Source organism: Phodopus roborovskii, unplaced genomic scaffold (genome assembly GCF_943737965.1).
Source record: "Phodopus roborovskii unplaced genomic scaffold, PHOROB, whole genome shotgun sequence".
Classification (NCBI taxonomy): Eukaryota; Metazoa; Chordata; class Mammalia; order Rodentia; family Cricetidae; genus Phodopus; species Phodopus roborovskii.
The window spans coordinates 21,700,014-21,706,979 of NW_026126409.1; the positions used below are offsets into that span (position 1 = coordinate 21,700,014).

The 6,966-nt window shown below is 41.3% G+C and overlaps 1 pseudogene; it reads left to right on the forward strand.

Annotated features, from left to right (window-relative positions):
• The first annotated feature begins 5,662 nt into the window (after positions 1-5,662).
• On the forward strand, positions 5,663-6,501 carry LOC127220483 (60S ribosomal protein L7a-like; annotated as a pseudogene).
• Positions 6,502-6,966: the final 465 nt, after the last annotated feature.

A 6,966-nucleotide genomic window follows, 5' to 3' on the forward strand; every position in this document is an offset into this window, starting at 1 on the left:
CCATCCGGTTTTCTCTACCCTTCTCTCACCTGAAGTGAGTACTGCTCAAAACCTGGGCACATCACCTTTGAAAGGGCACCAGGCCCTGATGCAGCAGACAGACACTAAGATAAAGGGGGGAAGGACATAGATTCCTAAAGATCTTTTTTTTTTTTTTTTTTTTTTTTTTTTGGTCTGAGAGGAACAGCAGGTGCTTGCAGTCTCCAAAAGGACCCCATGTGTGGCAACCAAAAGCAAGGATTGACCTTCTTGGAGGTGTTCACCCCATTGTTCTGGGTGCATCTGCTGCAGACAAAGGGTAGAACTGGGCCTGCCAGCTTCAATCCCCTTCTCACTAATTATGTGATGAATTGTCACCTCCCTCACCATGGTGCCACATCAAGCACCCCATGTAAATGATTTACTGAGAGATGTTTTAATGGGGGTTAAAAAAAATCAGGGAAAATATGAATGCTCTCAGAAATGTACTCCTTCTTCCCCGGACCTATTTTTTATTTTTTTTTCCTGAATTAGATACCCAAGCCTCATCCAGAAAATACAAACAAATGAGTATTTAGTCACTCACACTTCAGGCACCAGGTTGTTCCTGGAATAGGAACTTGATCTGTTTTCCGGACTTGATTGGGCTTAGGAAGATAGTTCCCCATGCTCATTCATCTGCCTTAATCAGCTGCATTCCCAGTCTCATTTAACTTTTCTTGCCAAAGGGATAAAACGAGTGTGAACAATAAAAGGGGGTGGGGAGGGAGTAGTGAAAATGTGGAAGGAACTGGGGGGCTCCCAAGTGATTATGTAATTTGACTCACTGTGTGTGCTGCCCATGAAGGTATTTAAGATATTTAAACGGTTGGCCTGCTGATGACCTTTTAAAATTAAGATTTTAGAGAAAAATTTTAAAACCAAATAAACTTTTTTAGCAGTAAAATGGAGCAAAACATATTTTAGACTCTCCTCCAGGTGGCCAGGGTAAAAGTAGGTCTGCAGTCATTGGGGTGGGAAATGCTAGTTTTTCTTTCCTCTCTTTAGGAGACCATCAAAAAGTTATAGCAACCTATTATGTGCAAAATAATATATTGGGCGATAAAAACAGAGTTGGAGGCAGACAAAGTACAGAGCACACGGAAACACTACACTTTGGATGCTCTGGGGGCCAAATGATGTGCCTGAGGACAGTGTGCAATGTTGGGGAGGGAGGCATCATGTTGGGTGAGAGTCAAGGAAGAGTTCACCTGGTTGGTGAGATGCTAGCGAGATCTGTGTGTTACAAGCTCAGAAGACAGAGAGGAAGTGATAACTCCAGGAAAAGAATGCTGTGGGGTAGAGAAGAGGGTTGGAGACTCCTGGGCTAATAGCTGCTTAGCAGAGTGGCAGGGGAACTTTTAGGTAAGCTGTAACACTAAGTGAAGCTATGTGACTTCTCCCTCCTACACTCTGATGGAAGAAACAAAGGAGAAAGAATGGAGAGAAGTAAACCTTGGGCATCCAGGCTCAGGGATGGTCATTCTTTTTATATCCCAAACTCAGACAAACATCTGTACAGTAAATGTAAAAGGTTTGCAACTCATATTTGCTTCCCAGAGAGCAACATAATGCTGTGGATGGATAGAGAAAATCTGGGCAATGGCATTTAAAAGACTCAGATTTGAGATTTATTTTTAATTTTGTGTGTGTGTGTGTGTGATGTATGTGTGTGTGTGTGTGGTGTGTGCATGTGATATACATGTGTATGTAGTGCTCAAAGAGGCCAGAGGCCAGAAGATGACATCAGGTCCCCTGAAACTAGTTGGTTGTGAGCAAGTGGATGCTGGGAACCAAACTCAGGTCCTCTGCAAGAGCGGTAGGCACTCTTAACTGCTGCATCACCTCTCCAGCCCTTCTAATCCAAACTTATTAAGATGAAAATTGGGCATATAAACAGACCACAGGGAGAAAGCAAACCCTTTCTCTGACTATCTAGCCTCACTGAGATCCAACGTGTCAACTCAACAGTTAGGACACCAATTGCATTGTCTTACCATACTTTTGCTATCTTCTCTGATGTGGCTACTTAGTGGTGACACAGGCTAGCACAGCAATAAGGGCAACCCACCTTCCATGTCACAAGATAAAATGTATAGGGTATAGAAGGTAGTAGTTTAAATAGCATACATAGAGACCAAAAATGGAAAAAGTGAACCCACTTAAGTTGGGAAAGTAGTGGACAAAAAACAATCATCAGAGAAATCCTGGATCTTGTCAATTATTCTTCAGACAAAATGCAAACACAGAGATAGAGGTGAATACACATGGTACATTTTAAAATAACATTCATCACTTGAAATAAGATGTAACAGTATATTTGCAAACTGAATTCAACACCATCATGACTGAATAGGCTTCATCCTAGATTTGTTCATCATAGCAAGTGAATAAATGTAACATCACTTATAAGTAGACCTGAGAACAGAAATCTCAGTCCATCTTAAAAAGTGTAAAAAAGGTATTTGTAAAGTTCAATCTGCCCCAATGACAAACACATCGATGAAACTAGATCTCAATGGGACATACTTGAACATAATAAGGCCACATCCATGTCCAACACCCTCCACATTTCTTCAATATAGTTTTCAAAGTCTAGCTATAAAGGGGATAGAGATAGAAACAAAGAAGACAAGCTATCCCCATGTGCAGAGAACATGATCCCGTACTCGAAAGACTCTATGGAATCTACCAGAAAACTTTTTTAAAATTTATTTTTTTAACTTTTGAGAATTTCATACATGAATATTTATAAATATAAATTTCTATGTATATGAGTAAATAGATGTAATTTCATCATTCATGGTCTTTTCTTTATTTATAGTAATATAAAAATATATGTCTAATATATTATATAGCTTATATATTTATAAATATAAAATGTATTCATGTATTCAATATAGACTATGTAACCTATATATTTATAATTATAAAAATATATTTAAATACACATTTACATATGTGTATGTAAACACACAGACATACAAACTACTGAATATATTTAGTGTTGTTTGCATTTATGTGTTTAGGACTGACCACTTGTGATTGGGTGCCCTATAGGGACTTTGTCCTTGGTGACGAATGAGTCTCTCTTAGCTGTAGCTCTTCATTTAGGTCCACTAGAATACATCCATATCTGATAAGCCTCCCACAATCCAGCTTTTACAGAGTTAAGGCCGAGAAAGTGGCTATACTACACGAAACAATCTACATATTCAGTGCAATCCTCATAGAAATTTCAACATTTTTATTGAAACAACAGAACTAGGGGGGAAGCAATCTTAAAATTAATATAGAGACAATGAATTTCATGACTATCCAAAGCAATCCTAACCAAAAAGAACATGGTCATGGGTGGTACCATGCCTGATGACAGCATGGCTCTGCCACAAAACCAGACATGGATATAGACTTTTTATGTGCAATAGCTACATTCTTTTAAAAGTTGACTACACACAACATATAAAGAAACTTTAAGTACTTTTCAAGGAAAGAAACATAACTCTAATAGAGTTTTGCAACTATAGCACAATGTAAAAGAAATAAATAACAGCCGTCCAAATAACTCATAGCCTGAAATATTTTAAACTCTAATCAAAGATCAAGGAGAATGTCAAAATCGTAACTACAGTAGCCAATAAGAATCAAACTTCAGAAACGTAAACAATGTGCATTAGAGAAGGCCCATAGCCTTCAACTATTTTATTGCTAAATAAAAACCAGTCTAAATAGCATTTGATTAGAAAAGAAGCAGACAAACATAAGGAGAACCTCACATTTATGTGTCAAAGACAGACTTGAATGAGGGTTTTCTCAGACCTGATGAGTAAGCAGGTAAATTGCTACCCAATAAGTTTAAAAATTGCAAATATACAATATGATAATGACAAAGGTCATATATTCACATATTTAATAATGAAATAACATCTCAAAAATCATATCATCCTTGAGTAGAATCTATTGTTATGATTTTATGCTAAAATAAATTTATTTCAAATAATTATCAATTTAAATAATTGGCGAAAGCAAAAAACTTTAGTCTGAAACTAAAACTTGTAAAAATAGAAATATGGGTAACACTATCTTGTAGAAAATGTTTCAAAAAGCATCTCAATGAAAGTGAGGGTATCTAAACACAATCCTAACCATGGCAGATAGAAACTAAGAATGACACAGAGGCAGAAACAAGCTGCTTGCCCTTGCAAAGTCAGAGCTGCAGATGGTCCCAACTTGAATCATGGGAGCTCTGCAGTTTTTGAATGAAATGCTTGGTTCTGGGAAATGAGGATTTCCCCCAATGTTTCCCTGAACTTGGCCTCCTGACCAACAAAACCATAAACAAATGTTAAAATCTTTTTTTTTTTTTCCACTAGGCAGCATGAGGAGGCAGGAGGAGGTGGGTGGATACATAGAACATCAATTCACACCAATTAAAAGCAGCAGAACAGGATCTGTGCCAACCTGGTTTGAAGGAACCACATGCCAGGTATGCTTTGAGTGTACAGCTCCTCTGCCTTCCTCTTTTGATTTGATTGCTCTGGGGTAATCTGCTTGACCCCCACTATCTCAGCCCTGAAGCGGACAGCACTGGACTCCTTCCTCTGCATGGGCAGAAAGAGTATCCATGAAGGAGAGGACATTGCTGTGCTTGGCTGGGTGGGACCACATGAGGTTGGTGACAGAAGCTGTGCCCAAGTCAAGCTTCATTGAAAACAGTGAACTTGAAGAAGCCTGGCAGCCTGAGAGTCTCTCTGGAGCAGAACTGATGCCTCTGGCTTGGTTTTAGGGAAGGCTGGGGTTGTGTCCCCAGACTCTGGGCCTTACCTCATCTAACTACCCCTTTCAAACCAACTGTGTAATGTTTTCATTTGTTTTGTTCCATATAGGATCAAAATTCTATCAGCCTGCAGAATATGCCACCAAGCCTTCACACAGACAAAAGAGTTTTTCTGAACATGTCAGTCAGTTGCTTCTTGTGGTTATAAAACTACCCAAGATTGGCATAACTTAACAGAAAATAACAACCCTTTTCCTCAGAGGTCAGAAATCCAAAGTGAGTCGTGTAGGCTAACAACTTGGGTGATTGCAAAATTGGGTTTCTTCTGGAAGTTCTAGGGACTATGTGTTTCTTACAGTTTACAGCTTCTAGAAGCTTCCGGTGCACACTAGCACCCTCCCCCATCACTATTTTCAACACCTGCTTCCATTGCTACACTTCCCCTCCTCATATCTATTGTTGGCCCATGAGACTGTATCAAGGCCATCTGAACTACATAGGGTAAGTGCCCCTCTCTGGACCCCTGACATAATCTTCAGGTCATGGGTGTCTAGGTATTAGGGATAATGACCTGGACTTCATTCAAGGGGCAAGGTTTTGGATTGTTTGGGGTGTCTGTCTCAAGAGGTTGGAGCAATGTAATAAGGCCATGTGTGACTAAGAGCCAGTGAGGATGCAAGAGCCAAAGGAGAAGAGGACTCCTTATTTAGTGTAATTTGAGAAGTCATCTCAGAAGGAGGGGCCAAGGAGTTGAAATGGGTTTTGAAGGATGAGGGAGAGGTTTTCTTCTGTATCCTGAAGGAGTTTTTAGGGAAATTTGACATTTACACATATGAAATATAGGCACTGTTCTCTTTTCTCCAGCCAAGCAAGATGCCCAAGGGAAAGAAGGCCAAGGGAAAGAAGGTGGCCCCGCCCCCCGGCCACCACCAAAAAGGTGGTGAATCCTTTGTTTGAGAAGAGGCCTAAGAACTTCGGCACTGGGCAGGACATCCAGCCCAAAAGAGATCTCACCTGCTTCGTCAAATGGCCTCGTTAAAACCGGCTGCAGCGGCAAAGGGCCATCCTCTATAAGCACCTCAAAATTCCCCTTGCCAATTAACCAGTTCATCCAGGCCCTGGACCGTCAAACAGCTACCCAGCTGCTTAAGCTTGCCCACAAGTACAGGCCAGAGGCAAAGCAGAAGCAGCAAAGACTGTTGGCCCGTGCTGAGAAGAAAGCTGCTGGCAAAGGGGGGATGTCCCAACTAAGAGGCCTCCTGTCCTTCGAGCAGGAGTCAATACAGTCGCCACCTTGGTGGAGAACAAGAAGGCTCGGCTGGTGCTGATCACCCACAATGTAGACCCCATTGAGCTGGTGGTCTTCCTGCCTGCACTGTGTCGCAAGATGGGGGTCCCCTACTGCATCATCAAGGGAAAGGCCAGGCTGGGGCGGCTGGTCCACAGGAAGACATGTGCCACTGTTGCCTTCACACAGGTTAACTCGGAAGACAAGGGTGCTCGGGCTAAGCTGGTGGAAGCTATTAGGACCAATTACAACGTCAGATATGATGAGATACGCTGTCACTGGGGAGACAATGTCCTGGGTCCTAAATCTGTGGCTCGAATTGCCAAGCTGGAAAAGGCAAAGGCCAAAGAACTCGCCACTAAACTGGGTTAAATGTACACTCACTGCTAAGTTTTCTGTACATAAAATACAAATTTATCTTCCAAAAAAAATGTAGGCACTTTCTTCATACTTCCTATAGAATAGGAACATCTCTGGGCATGCTAATACCAAGCAAAAGACCCTGGGGGGAAGGGGATAGAACATTTATCTCCAGACATGTCATTGGCTTTCCCACCTAACTTCCTGCCTAGTCACTGATGTATCAGCTTTTTATTAACTAATGAGAGTCAGACATATTCATAGTGTAGAAAAGGATCGCTCTGCAGCAATGGGGGTAGGAAGGGAGCATCCCTGGAGCAGCTTATGTCAATATTAGATGGCTTGGGGGTGTGAAGCCCTAAACAAGGGCCAGGGTGACCCCAGGAGGAATGAATCTGATGATAATCCTCCCACACTTGCCACTCAGAACAGAGTTCACTGATGTTCCTCATGACCACACAGAGGCTCTACACAGAGTTGTAACCAAGAGGTCTGTATAATGATTCATTGCTCTTTCCCCATA